This window comes from Silene latifolia, chromosome 5 (genome assembly GCF_048544455.1).
Source record: "Silene latifolia isolate original U9 population chromosome 5, ASM4854445v1, whole genome shotgun sequence".
Taxonomy (NCBI): domain Eukaryota; kingdom Viridiplantae; phylum Streptophyta; class Magnoliopsida; order Caryophyllales; family Caryophyllaceae; genus Silene; species Silene latifolia.
Genome location: NC_133530.1, coordinates 67,190,344 through 67,206,653, shown reverse-complemented (window position 1 = coordinate 67,206,653; position 16,310 = coordinate 67,190,344).

Genomic DNA, 16,310 nt, shown 5'->3' with positions numbered 1-16,310 from the left:
TCAGAAACCGTATTACAAGTGACTGGCCACATAAGATCTTTCTTCTTAGCTATCTGGGCAAAGATGATGGAATGTTTCCCTACTTTGAAGGTCAAAGTCCCTGAGCCAACATCTATAACTGCACCAGTAGTGTGCAGAAATGGTCTACCTAAAATGATAGGTATGTGAGCATCCTCGGGCATATCTAGTACAACGAAGTCAACGGGGAAAAAGAACTTTTTTATTTGCACAGGAATGTCCTCTAAGACTCCTATAGGCTGGACCGCAGATCGATCAGCCATCTGTACTGTCATGTTGGTAACTGCAAACCTAGTCAATTTCAACTTCCTAGCAAGACTCAGAGGCATGACACTAATACTGGTTCCTAGGTCACATAATGCCTTCTCAATAGAAAAGGTGCCAATACTACATGGAACTAAAAAGCTACCTGGGTCAGATAAGAACATGACTCCTCAGTTAGCGCGACAGATTGCACAGTTTCAAGTGACTTCTTTTTAGACAAAAGTTGTTTCATAAATTTCATGTAAGCAGGCACTTGATTAACCAATTCAAGAAAAGGAACTTGTACGTTTAAGCTACGAATAACATTTTCAAATTTGTTAAACGATACCCGTTCCTTTGTCGGCACCAATATATCCGGATATGGGGCTTTAAGAAGTAACTTAGCCCTCTCCTCTAGGTCTCTCACACCGGCGTCAGTGGATTTAGGCTGAAAATCCACTACCTTCTCCTTGTTGAAGCTCGAACCCTCTTCAGACCGTCTCAAAAATGAACCATTAATCGTCATTGGGTCATACTTTGGAACCGGAACAGACCCATCAGCATTTGGGTCTTGCCTCAATAATTTCGGGGTCGTCGTACCCCGAAACAAGTGGTCCCTCAAGTTATCCGGCATTGAAGGACGAAAAGGTTCATGATAAGCAGCGCTGTCAGTCGATCGACCATGTTGGTCAGTCGATCGACTGACTTCTACAGGACCAGAAGCTGTACTGTTCCGCGATTCAGTCGATCGACCGGGTATGTCAGTCGATCGACTGATATACCTGGTAGACGTCTTTTTCTTGCCACTGTTCATCACTGCCTTCTTCTTGCTTGGTTCCGCCTCATATTTTTCAGTGACATCCTCAACCATAGCGGGCCCATCGAGTGTAGACCCACTCCTCAAAGTAATAACATTTAGGGTCTCTTTTTGATCTGGCTGAGACGGTAATTGTCCCGGAGCTCGAGTTGCACTCTTGCTAGCCAATTGAGCAATTTGGCTCTCCAACATTTTCATCCAGGCCTCTCTAGCTTGAGACTCTTTCAACAACAAATTCTTCAACTCGGCAAAATCGGAGCCATGGGACTGCTGTTGCTGCTGCGGGACATACGGAGGCTTTTGTTATGGCTGCTGCTGCTTATGAGGGGGCACATAGTTCTGCTGCTGCGGAGGTGGAGTCGTATTTTGGACATTCTGGCTACTCCACCTCAAGTTTGGATGGACATTCAACTCAAAATAAGTATTTGTCTGCCTATAATGTTGAAAAGCAGCACAAGACTCATAGGGATTAGGACAAAAATCTGAAACATGTCCCTCAGCTCCACATCTTTTGCAGACGAAAGGACCGTCTGACACGGCATTTACTTGATAAATCCCTCCTTTTGAAGCTCCTCCCAACTCGTACTTATCAAATCTCGCCGTAAGAGCCTCTAATGCAGCTACAGAAGGGGATTCAGCAGCTCTCCTTTGATTTCCCCTGGAATTTCCATACTCAGCTTTATGGGTGGCCAAATCATCAATAGTTTTCCACCCCTTAGTTTCCCCAACATTCTCCTGGAATCTGTCATTAGCTGCCGCATCCAGGATAGCCCTCTGATCATCATAAAGCCCATTATAAAATTAATTGCATAGGCTCCATTTCTCGAACCCATGGTGTGGAATAGTTCGCACCAGCTTCTTGAAACGGACCCACGCCTCATGAAAATTCTCATCAGGACCCTGTTTAAAGCTCGTGATCTGAGCTCTAATGGCATTTGTCTTCGAGGCAGAGAAATATTTCTTGTAGAATGCTAGGGCCAGCGACTTCCAATCAGTGATACCGTTAGCAACTCGATCCAGGTCCCGGTACCATTCCCTTGCAGCATCACGAAGCGAGAATATGAACATAGTCTCCTTCACCTGGTCTTGGGTCACACCGGTTAGTGGGGGTATGGAACAGCAATAATCAATGAATGTCTCCATATGTTTGGCTGCATCTTCATTTGCAGCTCCCCCAAATTGGTTCCTCTCAACCAAGTTGATATAAGACGGTTTTGGCTCAAATTTCCTGTCCGTCCTTGGTAATGCGAATCCCTTATAGAGATTCTCAGCTGTTGGCTCAGAGTGACTGGCTATACTCGCTTCTTCAGCCATATCTGGAGATGTGACGGTCTCAGCTGAGGAAGTAGAAATAGGTGACGAAGGTGGATCCTCCTTAAACAACTCGTTCTCGTAAAAACTAGAATGAGAACCAGGCTTTTCCTCTGACTATTGTTCTTGAAACAATCTCCTCTTCACGCGCAAAGTCCTCTCAAGCTCGAGATCAAGAGGAAGTAATTTGCCTTGTTGAGACCTGCGCATAAGATGAAACTACAAGAAGAATATGAGAATAGTTTAAGGAACAGATGTCCCTTAAACTGAGAAAAGACTAAAATAAAAACAACTAAAAATTTAAACAATTGCCTCCCCGGTAACGGCGCCAAAATTTGATACCCGTCGTAAGGTGTCAAAAATAATATTTATAATTCCAACTACAACTATAGATAGCGGTAGCAGGGTCGGACCACAGAGAGGCGAATGCAATTATTAGTTGTCTGATTTTAGTCTTAAAGTAACAAGTGAGTGGGGGTTTGTTTTGAGTTGATCTATAACTAAAGGCAATAAATTAAAAGTAAACTAAGCTAGTAGATGAAATCGAATATTAAAAGGGTACTAAGATGGTCGGTTCACTGTAGTTTCGGCAGTATCCTAAGTAGGTCTAAAACAATCATGTGAGACGGGAAAATAAGAAGTCCTCTCGGTCCATTCTTAACAGGTAGCATCTTTCGATCTCGCTACAGGTCCCTAATATCACTAATACTAACTTTCGTCCTGAAAAGCGATTTAAATACCTAAATTAACTTATCTTTCGATCTCATTAATCTAGTCGTCTTAATTAGGCAGTCTATTTCCCTCCCCTATCTTCCGATCTTTATTGGGTCGGTCAATTCCTAAACATTCAACTAGTCGCGTGTACTCGATTCGTCAAATATAGAAATTAAATTAATTAAAACGAAGCATATCTCACGTGGCCAGTCGATCGACCAGGGTACTCGGTCGATCGACCGTGGCGCGATTTAGATCTTCCTATTCTAATGCCGCCTAACCTACAGATCCCCTACATCCTAGCACAGGGTATTTAGCTACTCATACTCATGATAAAAACAGCAATAAGATTATCAAATAAAGCTAACGAATTCATACTTAAATTAATTAAATGAACAATTAACATAAAACGATAATCGGCTTTGGGAATTCTAACCTAACAATTCTATACTACGAATGAAAGCAAATAAACTGAATATTGGAATAGAAGAATACCGTATAAAGGAATTGTAGAGGAGAGATCAAAACCGAATGCAAAAAGAACTTTATTAATGAAAGAACAAACTAAACTAATGACTATCGAATTGTATCTTAAGAACTTGATGATAAAACTGGATAAAAGCTTGATAATTATTCTGAAAACTAGGTTACGTTATATAGAAATATTACGCAACTCTTATTCCTAAACCTAATTACAATGGGCTTCTAACTTCTCGATCTTTTAACTTGCGTCAGATTTATCGGCGTGGTCGATCGACCAAGGCAGCCAGTCGATCGACTGATACGCGCTGAACAGTAGCTTCTGTAAGTCGTGATCTGGTCGATCGACCATGGGCAGCAGTCGATCGACCACTATAGCTGGTAGTCCGCTTCTAATTCCTCATAAAATTATCTTTCAGGCCTCAAAATGTGCACCAAGTTCGTTCCTTGTGTAAATACTTCATGTCAAATGCAATGCAAGGTACTCGGGGACGGATCCGGCTCGATATCTACTCATTTCCGCAATAATCTGCAATATTACATGAAAATACGAAAGTTGATGAAATGGGGCAAATAGTAGCATAAACTACATAATTGAGCTCTGAAATGCGTGTAAAATAGGGTGTAAAACATCATATAAAAGACACGCATCAGTTCCCTTTGTGCTCTTTGGTACCAAGGATTGGTAAATAACCACGAATAAGCTCCAAAAGAGTCCTCTTCAACGGGGGTTGATTCACCGTTGTGTGGAGAACTATACATAAACCTTTGCACTACACACACAAGTTAGAACTTCCACTTACTTTCAAAAACAAAGAGAAGAAAAATAACTAACATGCAACTAACAATCAAGCCTTTAGCTATGTTGCCCTTCCCCGGCAACGGCGCCAAAATTTGATAGAGAATGAGACTAGGTCGTTAAATACTAGAATTAACCTACCAAATTAACAATTTATAAGCCAAACTCGACTCTACACTATGCAATTAAGAATAGTCGTAAAGGGAAGTAAGGGTCGAACCCAAGAGAAGGGATTTAAGACTAAAAACTTGAATTTAGATTAAGGAAAATGGACAAAGCACAAGACTATGCACAAACTATGGGTATTAACAATGAACAACAATAGAGAGACATATATGGAGAATTGGCATGGAGAAAACAAGTAACAAAATTAAAGAGATGTGATTTTTCCTATGAAACAAGGTGACAAACACTTGGTATGCAAGTAACAATTATAAGAGGTGAGAACTTGGTGTAATCCTACAAGTTCCAACTTTTCTCAAAGCAAGACTCTTTTCTCTCCAATTTCATTTACCCAACAACAATCCTCAAGCAAGTGATTACCACTCTCTAAGCCAACAATGATAATCCTACTTAGACTACAAATTCTAACATTAAACCATGTAGGAATTGTAACCAAGAGCATGAAGAGCAAACCAAGAGGAAAGTAAATGTGATATCACAAAGATATGTCTAAGCCAACAAATCCAATGATATAATCAATTTCTACTCACAAAGGTTGATACTTTAAACCAAGATATCAAAACTCATGAGATGCTTCAACAAGTTATCACAAAAGCAAAGAACTTTGCAATAAACAAGCAATAGATGAACATTAAAGAGGCAAGGGTAATTACTTCTCACAACAAAACATTCATCATGGCATTAATACTTAGAAATTGAAATAAATGAAAGAGTAGAGATTAAGGAGTCAATACAATGATAAAGATGAAAGCTTGCAATGGATTACACCAAGTAGGGAAGGATTTAGCCTTCCATAGTCTTCATAAACCCAACAACAAAGGAAAGATTACAACTTTGAATGGAAATTGTCTCTAGATTATTACAAGATTAGAACCCTAAATATGAGATTAGATGAGATGAAAGGATGGTAGGTGAATGCTTTAGGTCTTCAAACTCTCGGGTATATATAGGGCTTCACGAAAACCTAGAAAGATTTCCAATTAAGAAGCCCAAAGAGGAGATTAGAAAACCCGTATAGCAGAGCTGCGCAGGCTGCGCAGCCTGCGCAAGAACTGTTCTTGCCTGCGCACCCTGTTTGCGCAGGCTGCGCACAGGCTCGCATTTTTGGACTTCTATTTTCCAAGAGCTAGACCTCTTCAATTGCCTTCATTTCTTCTAATCTTCATTCCTACTTCTCCCAACTGGTTTTCGGGTTACAACTGATCCTCTCGTGCCTTGTCTTGACCTTTGAAAGGTGCTCTATTGCCTCTCGGGTTCCGTGCATTAAGATCAAGTGTCCAACCGAGGTAAAGTGCACAAGTTACCACATCATGCCCAATTGCCGAATGCTAGGAAAAGCACACTAAAAGACCCATATTAAAAGACACGAGGGTGATAAAATCACCCTCTTAGACCGACACAAAACATTACTTTTCCCTTCCCTCCTTCCCCCTCCCCTCCTTTCTCTCCACTTTTGCTATCCAAACACATCCTAAATAGACCCATCCTTGTCAAAAACTACATAAGATTTGTCTCATTTGCAAATATACTACCTATCATTTTATTTTTTGCAAGACAGTACCTTTAATTTTTTAAGTTTTGTTGAAAACTACCAAAACCTATTTTCCAGCCAAATTTTGGTCAAACTCCGTCATTGACCTTATTTACTCCAATTCTCACGTGGGAACTCTCTTATTTTCTCATTCCCCCCTCACCCTCGTTCTTCTTTTACCATAGCCCCGATGCCTATTTACTTTTCTCCACTTTTACCTTACCTGATTTACTTTCCTAGTTACTCGATCATTCGTCTTTCACCTATTTAGGATTGGTGAATTCCATTGTAATCCCTCATCCACTATTTTGTAATGTCAAAATATAAGTAATGCAATTATGCAATTAAAAAGAACCAGTGTTTGAGTACATTAAATTGCATTTCATGTCAAAATAACCTAATATAAAATCTATTTAAAGTCTAGATTAGCCAGCATTAAAATACATAGCAAACAATATTGAAAACACCAATCCTATGAATATCTTAGCTTTCTTCTTCTATGACCTCACATCTCCAACGCAAATATTTATCTCATCATATTTCACTTTAAGCTCCTTCAAATGCGCCTGTCCTTAACTTCTTGTTTAAGTTGATTAACTTTTCTCATCACACGAAACTTCAAGATGTTTTAAGTGCAACTTCGATGCCACAGTTGCACACATCTCTTCTAGTTCAGATTTTCATGGATATTATTGAAGTACTTGACATTGGACAAAACCAGAAATAGAGATGAAGGAGATAAGAAAAAAGATAAGGGGTAAGAGAAGAAAATGATTGTGAATGAGAAGAGAGAGAAAGAAAGTTCAATCAGGACAAGACAGAGGAAGGAAGAGAGGGTGTTGAATTTTTTCAAGGGAAAACAGAATGAAAGGTTAAAAAAAGACAGTTCCCATGTGATAAAAGGAGTAAACAAAGTCAATACCGGAGTTTGACCAAAATTTGGCCGAAAAATGGATTTTGGTAGTTTTCAACAAAATTTAAAAAATTAAAGGTAGTGTCTTGCAAAAAATAAAATACTCCCTCCCATCCACACCAAAGGTTACATTGACTTTATCACACTTGTCGAGGCGCGTTCTGCAACGTGCTTATCTTTAGTTACACATTATTAAAAATTATAAAAATTTGATATTCTTGTAGCATTCATTACGATAAATCAAACAAGATCTCACATGACTATATTTTCTCTTATATATTACAAATAATACCAAATATTCTCTACAATCATGAATAGTGCCGAAAAGTCAATGTAACCTTTGGTCTGGATGTGAGGGAGTAATAGGTAGTGTATTTGCAAGTGAGACAAATCGTAGGTAGTTTTTGACAAAAAAACCCTATTTCAACATATGTACCAAAAAAAACTCTCTATTTCAACATACTGTTTTACTTGTGACGGTCACAAGCTTGTGACCTCTCACAATCTCCCTCTCACTTGCTCTTTATAAAGGTCTAAAGCTTGTGACGGAATAATGCCGTCATAAATGAGAAATTGTGTTCTTTCAAATTATTTTTTTTTGTGGCTGTTTAAAAATAATGTCTAATAGTTAAAGGTCGGTTTATTTTGGATTAATTTCAGCTCAATTCTGTTCAATCCAGCATATCTTTTCACAAATTAAATCTTACCTTAGTTCCATTTAATTCAGTTTAACTCAATTCAGTTCAGTGGAGGCTCCTATGAGCCGGAAAGAATATGGCTATACCTCAATAACAACTTAGGGTAAGATTATTGGTAGTCTTGAGACAAGACTTTGGTAAGTCTTAAGACAAGACTTACTCAAGACTACCAATAATCTAACAAAATCTTAACAAAGTCTTAAGTTGAGCTCAACTTAGAGCAATAGCAATGGGTAGTTTTTTTTCTTGGGTTTGTCACAATAATATAATTTTGGCGAGTTTGTCCATTGTGACCAAAAGTTTTGGTTCTTGGGTTCTTCATTTGGTAAACTTGGTTTGAAAATAAGAACCAAATTTGTCCTAAAAATAAAAAAAAATGACCAATAATTATATATCTTTATTTTGATTTGTCTACTACCAATATTCTTAAGAACTTTATTTAAAAATTTTCCATCGGAGGTAAAAGTTTCAAGTTTGTGGAGTTTGTCAAAATATGACATGGAAATGAAGAACTTTATTTTAAGAACTACCATTGCACTTGCTCTAAGACTTTGGGTGAGTCTTAACCCCACATTTAAAGGAAATTATCTAATGAGTGGATCCCATGTGTCATTTTTTTTGTTTTTTTTTTAAGTTTGTAAAAAAAAAAAGTGAAAAGTAGAGTCTGAGGTGAGTCTGACTGATAATGTATGGAGTCTGAGCAATATAAAAATAATAAAAATTAGTGGAAAGCTGATGTGGCAGTGTCTTAAGACTTTGGTGAGTTATGAGGGGTGTTAGTATGGTACTCACGATATAGGTTTAAACACCGTCAACAACAAGTCCGCCCTTATACCCCCTTACATCTAAAAAAATTACCCCCTCATATTCTTAATAACCTTTCATATTCCTTCTTTACACAAGAAATAAGAAAGTGAATTTGTACCACACAAAATACACTATCCCACATGCAGTTTAATATGGACTACACAAAACACACGATCCCACATGTAAAAAAAGAAATAGGGAATGTATTGTGAATTGACCGAAAAGCAAATATGGAAGGTTATTAAGAATTGGAAGGAGTACATCTAAATTTTAGGAACGTGCTAAATCATGTCCACAAATTTTACAAAACCCCGCACTTTTTTTTTGGCCTTATTTCGAGTTTACCCCTATCATTTCTCACACACATCAAGAGAGATAAATCAAAAAAAAAAAAACCAAAAAAGAACCTGATGGACCACCAAACTCCCCGCCTGAAAACTAACTGATGATGGAGATAGGGTAAAGGGATGTCGGGGAATGAAGGTCGATGACAATGGTGTTTGATGACCGTTTGTGGGTGTTGGGGAGGGGAGAAGGAGGAAAGAAATTGGGTCGTTGGGTGGCAGGGGATTGGGTCAGTTGGGGTCGATGGTGCACGGATGTTTGGTCGATGACGTTGAGTCAGGGGGGATTGGTGGTCAGGGATGGTGGAGGATGGTTGGGGAGTTGGTGATCATTTGGATGCTTTATGTTAATAGTGTGTGTTAATCGGATTAGTAGAAAATTGAGCAATGAATTTTTTTTCTCGTGCATCGATTGAATTCTAAAGCGCTAGAGGAGATATACTGGAATAGAGAAAGCCTTGTCAATGCTTATTCATTATGGGTTCTCCTAATTATAACATTCATTATAGGTTTTCCTAATTTCATTGATTTTTGGATCTAGAATCGTTAGATGTGATACTACTTTGTAACACCCTAATTTATCCAGGATCCTTAACTAGATCTTCCCAGATAAATAAGGATGTTACAATATCGGTAAACCGAGGTAGTGAATATCACAACTAACAATTAAAGAACATTTAAATACTTTATTGAATAACTGGTAAGAAAACTTACAACTTTGTCAAACTATTAAGCTACTAAATAACACAACGGAAGACTAACCATAATGTTTAACTAAATCATCTACTAATCATTGCTAATAAGTCAATTTCTAACTCCATCAACTCGTCGATTCATGTATCCCGTTCACGCATCCACATGGCTACAAGAATCAACAATAAGCATTCACTTAAATTACCTATAAGATTCACTGCTCCCTATTTGAACAGAAATAACTAATAGATCATCACAGGCCACCAAGTTTAAAGAATTTGAGTGGACGATACACCTCACAAGAAAATACGTCAACCAAAGGTTCAACAGGGATAATGAATACTATAATATACATAACCTCAGAAGTGATAACGCTATTACCAATGACAACAAACCAATCATATCAATAACAACACCAGTAAACGTTGTTCTCAATTCAATAGGATGAATATTATCATCTCCTTATCAACTTTTCATTGTCAACATCAACATCAACATCAACATCAACATCAACATCAACATCAACATCAACATCAACATCAACATCAACATCAACATCAACATCAACATCAACATCAACATCAACATCGTATCTCAGTATCACCATCCTTAGTTTCGAATGTGCACGTCCCTCAAAGGGCGGGTCCCTAAGAGGCTAAGGAGCAGAATAGAGAGGCGACATGTAACACCCCCACTAACCCGACCAAGGTAAGTAAGGGCGCTACCATCTCTGTTTTTCGAGGTAGTGCATCAAAACTCTAATTAAGAAACGTTTATTAAAGTCCAAGTTTAGTGATTGATACAACCATGATACTAATAGTACTACTCGACTAACTCCATCTGTCAATGCTCGTCCTAAGCCCTGCATGTCAATACAACGAACCTGAAACTGGCTGCTCCCCAATATGACCGGAAACATCATATGGATCATAACAGTTTTGAAAAACATAAAGGGTCAGTCTAAATAATATACATGCTCAAAATATGCAATAAGAGTATGACACAAAAATCACATCACGACTCGAGCCTCCGGCTCAACCAACCACCACAGCAGAATGTCATAGGTTGAGCCATGGTATTGTAAGAGATCATTAAACTCGATTTATTGTCTAAGTGCAAAAACAACAGTGCAGTCCACTATGACTTATGAAGGCTCGTCTTTGAAAGAAACATTTCGAAAATGTTTAAACACTTGTAAATGGCTTTCCAAACTTTAAACAAACCTTTTGAACTTTATAAAATCTGGTTAGATCTTTTAAATTGAGAAGAAATCTATTGAAGTCTGTGGACATGGGCCACCTGTGATGCCCAAACGATCTGTGGGATGTGGCAGCGGTCTTTTGAAAGCCACACTCGATGGCGTAAAAATGCTTTCGATCGGATCGTTTTAGATCGGTCGGTTTCGTCTCGACAAGGGTCTCGAAATGATGCAAGAGATGTTCGGAGTCGCCACCAAGCATTTGTGGGATGCTTGAAACCCGTTCGAATCCACTTTATACCTAGGTCAACCAAGACAAAAAGCGGTGTTTGACATAGGTATTAAAGATAAGGAATCGTCCCTCTCTAGCATCATATCTCTAGAATGACTCTCGTACGCCCTGGATAAGGTCGTCCACTATCCAAAGTTTCTGAGTAAGAGGTGAAGGTACGTATTGGAAAGTCCTTTAATCGGACACCCAATCCCGCCGCGGTAGCGGCCTCTACTGATTGGTCTTGGTTGGTTTAAATGCATAAGTTGATAAAACGGGTAAATGCATAAATGCACATCCATAAGTTTGAACTTAACATGTGAGCTTTCTATGTCGGTTGTTTATCCAAGTATCAAGTATTTGATGTCAAGTTGGATTTAATGTTGATTTGCATGCAAGACGAAAATTAAACATCCATTTACCGAGTTAGGTTTATGGTGCATAACGTGATCCATTTGTCTTAGTAAAGCGTTTTGCAAATACAATGTAAAAGAACAGATTCGTTATCTGATTCGTCTTGTATTCGGGTTAACCGAAATTAAGTGCAATTTTTAGCAAATGTTTTTTTACTTTATCAATTTTAATTGTTAATTTAATAGTAATCTGAATTTTTTAAGGAACTTCAAATTGATGATACATCCATTCTCGTATAAACAAAAGGTTCATCAATTAACCATGGTCATTTTCCTAAATTATGATTTTTTTTACTTACGTCTTGCCATTTATTGTTTTATTCAACAAGCTTTGCCAACCTCTAGATGTGTTTAATTCAACAAAGTTTGCCATTGTGACGTATGACTCTCCTATAATCAGATTTTCAATCTCCACCAATGACTTGACGTTTGCACTTGCGAGAATGGGAGGATAGTATGCTGCGTTTCCTGGAACGCCCAACAGGTTCTCCCCGACTTCAGTTGGGAAACTGGTTAGGATCCATACACAATTACGAAAATAGGTTATATTTTCCAGAAATTTAATATTATGTAATTTAATGCTGAGACTGTAATTTAATAGGACTGTAATTAAATATTGGACTGTAATTTAATGGGACTGTATTTGTATCAATTGGTGTAATTTGTTATTATTTATTATAATATAAATTATTCATAAATCATTATTTTAATAATACTTAAGTCGTTAATCATAAGTCGTTATTTATTAATCCCTCCATTTCTTTATATATGACGTTTTGCATTTACGAGGTAAGCCTTTGACTTTAATATTTACAAAAAAATATTTGTTAAGAAAATATAAAAACGGTACCATTAAATTCCTTACGAAAAACTATTTCATATGAGTATACATATCATAATATTTAGTCTTATATTTTAAGAGATATCGAAGAGAGAAGGGAGTGTCTCGAAATGTGAGAAAGTCATACATAAAAAAACATAGGGAGTAATATTTACGTACAAAATATAAACGTAAACATTTACGTACGACACAAAACATAGACGATTTTACATTAATTAATTCCTTAATCTTTGTTGTGGGTCCCACATTTGCTGTTTAAAAAAAAAGAAAAAAAAAACTGAACATGCTGATGTGGACGCACAAAATTGCAGGAAATGTTCCTTTATTTATAAAGATAAGATTATTAAATCCCATGAAATGTATTTTTGTAAGGTTGTTTAGTTAACTCATTTTTTGCAAAATGAAGGAAGTCGAGAACTCCATAGGCATTTACAACATCCACATAATGTAGGAATTTGATTATCTACCCTTCCTTGGTAATTAAGAACTTCTCCATCGTTAATTTACCAAATTTACTAAGTCACTAAAACTTGGGAGAGACAGTCTTTCAATAAATTATTGAGAGACCAATCGTTCGTACCCTTTTATTTGTATTTCGTAACCCTGTTGTTATTGATGGTAACATAGGAGTTTCGTACCCACTTACATAATAAATGTACCCATTTTATCTTTAATCATGGTTTGTACCTATTTTATTTTCACTTTTTTTAAAATTGTAAAATAGTCTATCAATAAGCTTATTGAAATACCGTCTCTCTGGAGACCTACTCCTAACTAAATTACCTATAATATATTTGGAATTTTTTTTCATAAGTTGTATATTGATATTCACAAACTAAATTATGTAAACTAAGCTAATTCAACCAAACAAAATAGGGAAACTTAACTCATGGGAAACATAAATTCCTTTATGACAACCAAACATATTTTGGAAATTTCATATGAAATGGATATAGGAGTTGAGATCGTGTGAATTATAGATAGATTTACACATGAATTCGTTCCTACATACACGGGCCAAACGATACCTTTAAATGTACTTGGAAAAAAAGCTCATCGTGCTTCTCAAGGTTGTGTGATTAAGAAGGACTAGCGCCCGATTTTCAGTTAATTTTTCGTCCTCCTAGTAGCTAGAAATGCAATTTGTCTTATTTACTATCTCTCTCTACGTTTTCTAGAGAGAGCTTTTCTCTCTTTTTCTGAGAGTATCTCTTCGTTTCCTTCAAAATCTCTTCACTTTTCTGTCAGAAATAGCTACTTGTTCTAGCTGATATCCCCTAAAATTCCCTTTGCAAATAAGCCAAAAACTACTTCGTATAAAATCTCAATAACTGCAATCTAATCATTGAGTTTCTGGATTACTAATTGGGGGTAGGTGGTTGTTCTTATATAGGCTACAAACCCTATACTTCTACTTGCAAAAAAGGGAATGATAATTTAAGCCTATCTTCATATCAAATTATTCAAATCATTGCTTTTCTGGGAATTTAATTGGGGGTTGGCTAATTTGTGTGTCTCGAAAGTCTGGTACCCCAATCACATTCTTCTTCTTTTTCTCTGATTGGGGGTGACGGTTTAGTTCCAAGATTTGGGAGTTTCTCCTATAGTTTCTCAATTACTATTTAATCACCCCTAATGTCAAGAGTTTATTCATCAAATCAACAATACCCTTCTTCTCCTTCTGGAAATTCTACAATCACTAGTAAAAAAACTTTTCATCCTCAAAACATAGAATTTGAAGCTCAGTTTGGGCGTTTTGATAACGATGGTCCCGCTAATGGATCAGATGGTCACCATAACAATTATCATCACCAAAATGTCCATCAACCTCATCCTAATGCTGAATTTAACCCAATGAATCCGCTTCATGTGAACTTATGGTGTTACCCTCGCTCTAGGGGCGTGATGAATGTTGACCCAGCTCAGTTGGGTCAATCAAGGGATTTTTGGGGCAACTGTCTATTGGGTTTCCTGGTAGACTATCGCTTGTTTGAGGCAGAAAAGGTCATTGATATTATTCATAAAAAGTAGAACACAAGGGGGCGGGTTAAGACTTTTCGTATGGGAGAAATATATGTGTTCCACTGTGAGGAGGAGGAAGATAGAGAGGGTTTACTGGAACGGACTACTGCTACTTTGGATGGTGTTGTAATGGTTTTCGCCAGGTGGTTCCCTGACTTGGTACCAAGAATGGTCAGGTTTCCATATGTTGAGGTATGGGTTAGGGTCTGTGGTTTACCGTTCGAGTATCTTACTATGAATGTGGCAGAAGTTGCAGGTAAGTTACTTAGTCAACACTTTCAAGTGGAACCCTTTGAAGTTTTGCCTGAAAATGACTTCCTAAGGTTAAGAGTTTGTGTTAAGCTAAATGAACCATTAATTCCGGAATTTTTCTTAACCATGGAAAATGGGCATCTTCTTTAGGTACAGTTTCGCTACGAAGAGATTTTTAAATATTGTATTAAGTGTGGTAAAGTTGGTCATAAGGGGGCTCAATGTAGGGAGGGCCTTATGTCTATTGTGTCAGGTATTAATGGGATGCTTGATCGTTTAGTAGAGAAAGGTTTTGTGGTATTTTAGTCACACATTAATCACATAATATTTAATTTGGACCTTAGGGCGACTCCATCTACTACTAGATACTTATCGTCTAAGGTTAGATAGGGAGGTGGGAGAAGAAACACACACACCGTGGGAAGAGAGTATCACCTGAGAAAGTAGTGGATTTTGATTTGGGGATCACACCAGGAGGCAGAGTGCTTCCTGGCATGACTTTTGCAGTAAATACACAACCTTTTACAGGGCAGTCATCTTCCAAGTAGGTCCGGGTAATATGGGGTGAGGGGAAATGAATCAGGAGCATGGTACTCAGGAAGAAGAGGGGGCAAATGAGGATGCTGTAATGAATGAGGTAAATGGAGAGAAAATAATGACTATGGGAGATCAGGTTGGAGTTAACAATGGGTATGGGACTGATGTGGAAATGCTGGGTCCACAAGTTGGACCAGGGGTGGTTGAAATGGGACAAGGGACAAATTATGATCATCCTGTTTGATTTGGGGGCTGATGGAATGAACCTGATCAGAATCAAAACGAAATGTACCACAGTGCTGAAGAAGAACTGGAAAATCAGGGAGGATTTAATATAATTCAACAAGACATTCTAAATCAACTACAGGCTGAAGACCCTTACATTATCTTTACTAGGCAGGATACCTTAAGTGGACTGTTGGATAGGGATCAAAGTATACTGTAGATACCTCATTTCCACACCTCCCGCCAACCACCCAGTGATGATTCGGCCGCATGTTTGATACACGGAACGATTTATGACAGTCCAAAAGTTCATCGATAAGTGATAGCTCAAACACTCGAGTCAACCCCTTGGTCATCATCTACGCGCCAATACGGTCATTTTGACAGTAATTAGAGTTTATTTGGAGTCCGGGTCAAAAACCGCTTCATTTTCTAAAAACCATTTAAATGCCGAGTCGGAATATTCCGGAATATTCTAGAATTCTCTGGATATTTATTCCTAAATTAAAATTAATATTTTTTAAGTAAATATCTTCCTTATTTTGTATTTTATGGAATAAGGAAGTATAGATCTACCGAAATTCCATATTTAAAACGCAGAAATCTTTCTTGCTGAAGAGGAAACCTCTGGGGAAAGGACGCAGCAGGTGCTGCGCCTTTTTCAAGGGTCGCAGTGAATGCTGCACTTCGTCCCCAGCCCTCTTTTCATGCTTCTCAGAATATTTCCGTGATTTGTTTCCAAATCCGTGTCATTCCTAGCTCTCTCATGTGTTTAGTATAAATAGAGACATTCGGCCTCCATATTTGGCATACGAGTGTCCGCCATTCTCTTCTCTCTTTGCATTCTATACTATGCCATTACTTTCGACACCTACCTGCTTGATCAATCGATCACGTAAGCTCATATTATTCTGAGTTCCAGTCACGTTGCATAGACCGACCAATTTGACCAACTCCACTTAATCAACTTAATCAATCTTTACTAAATCCTTTAACAAAG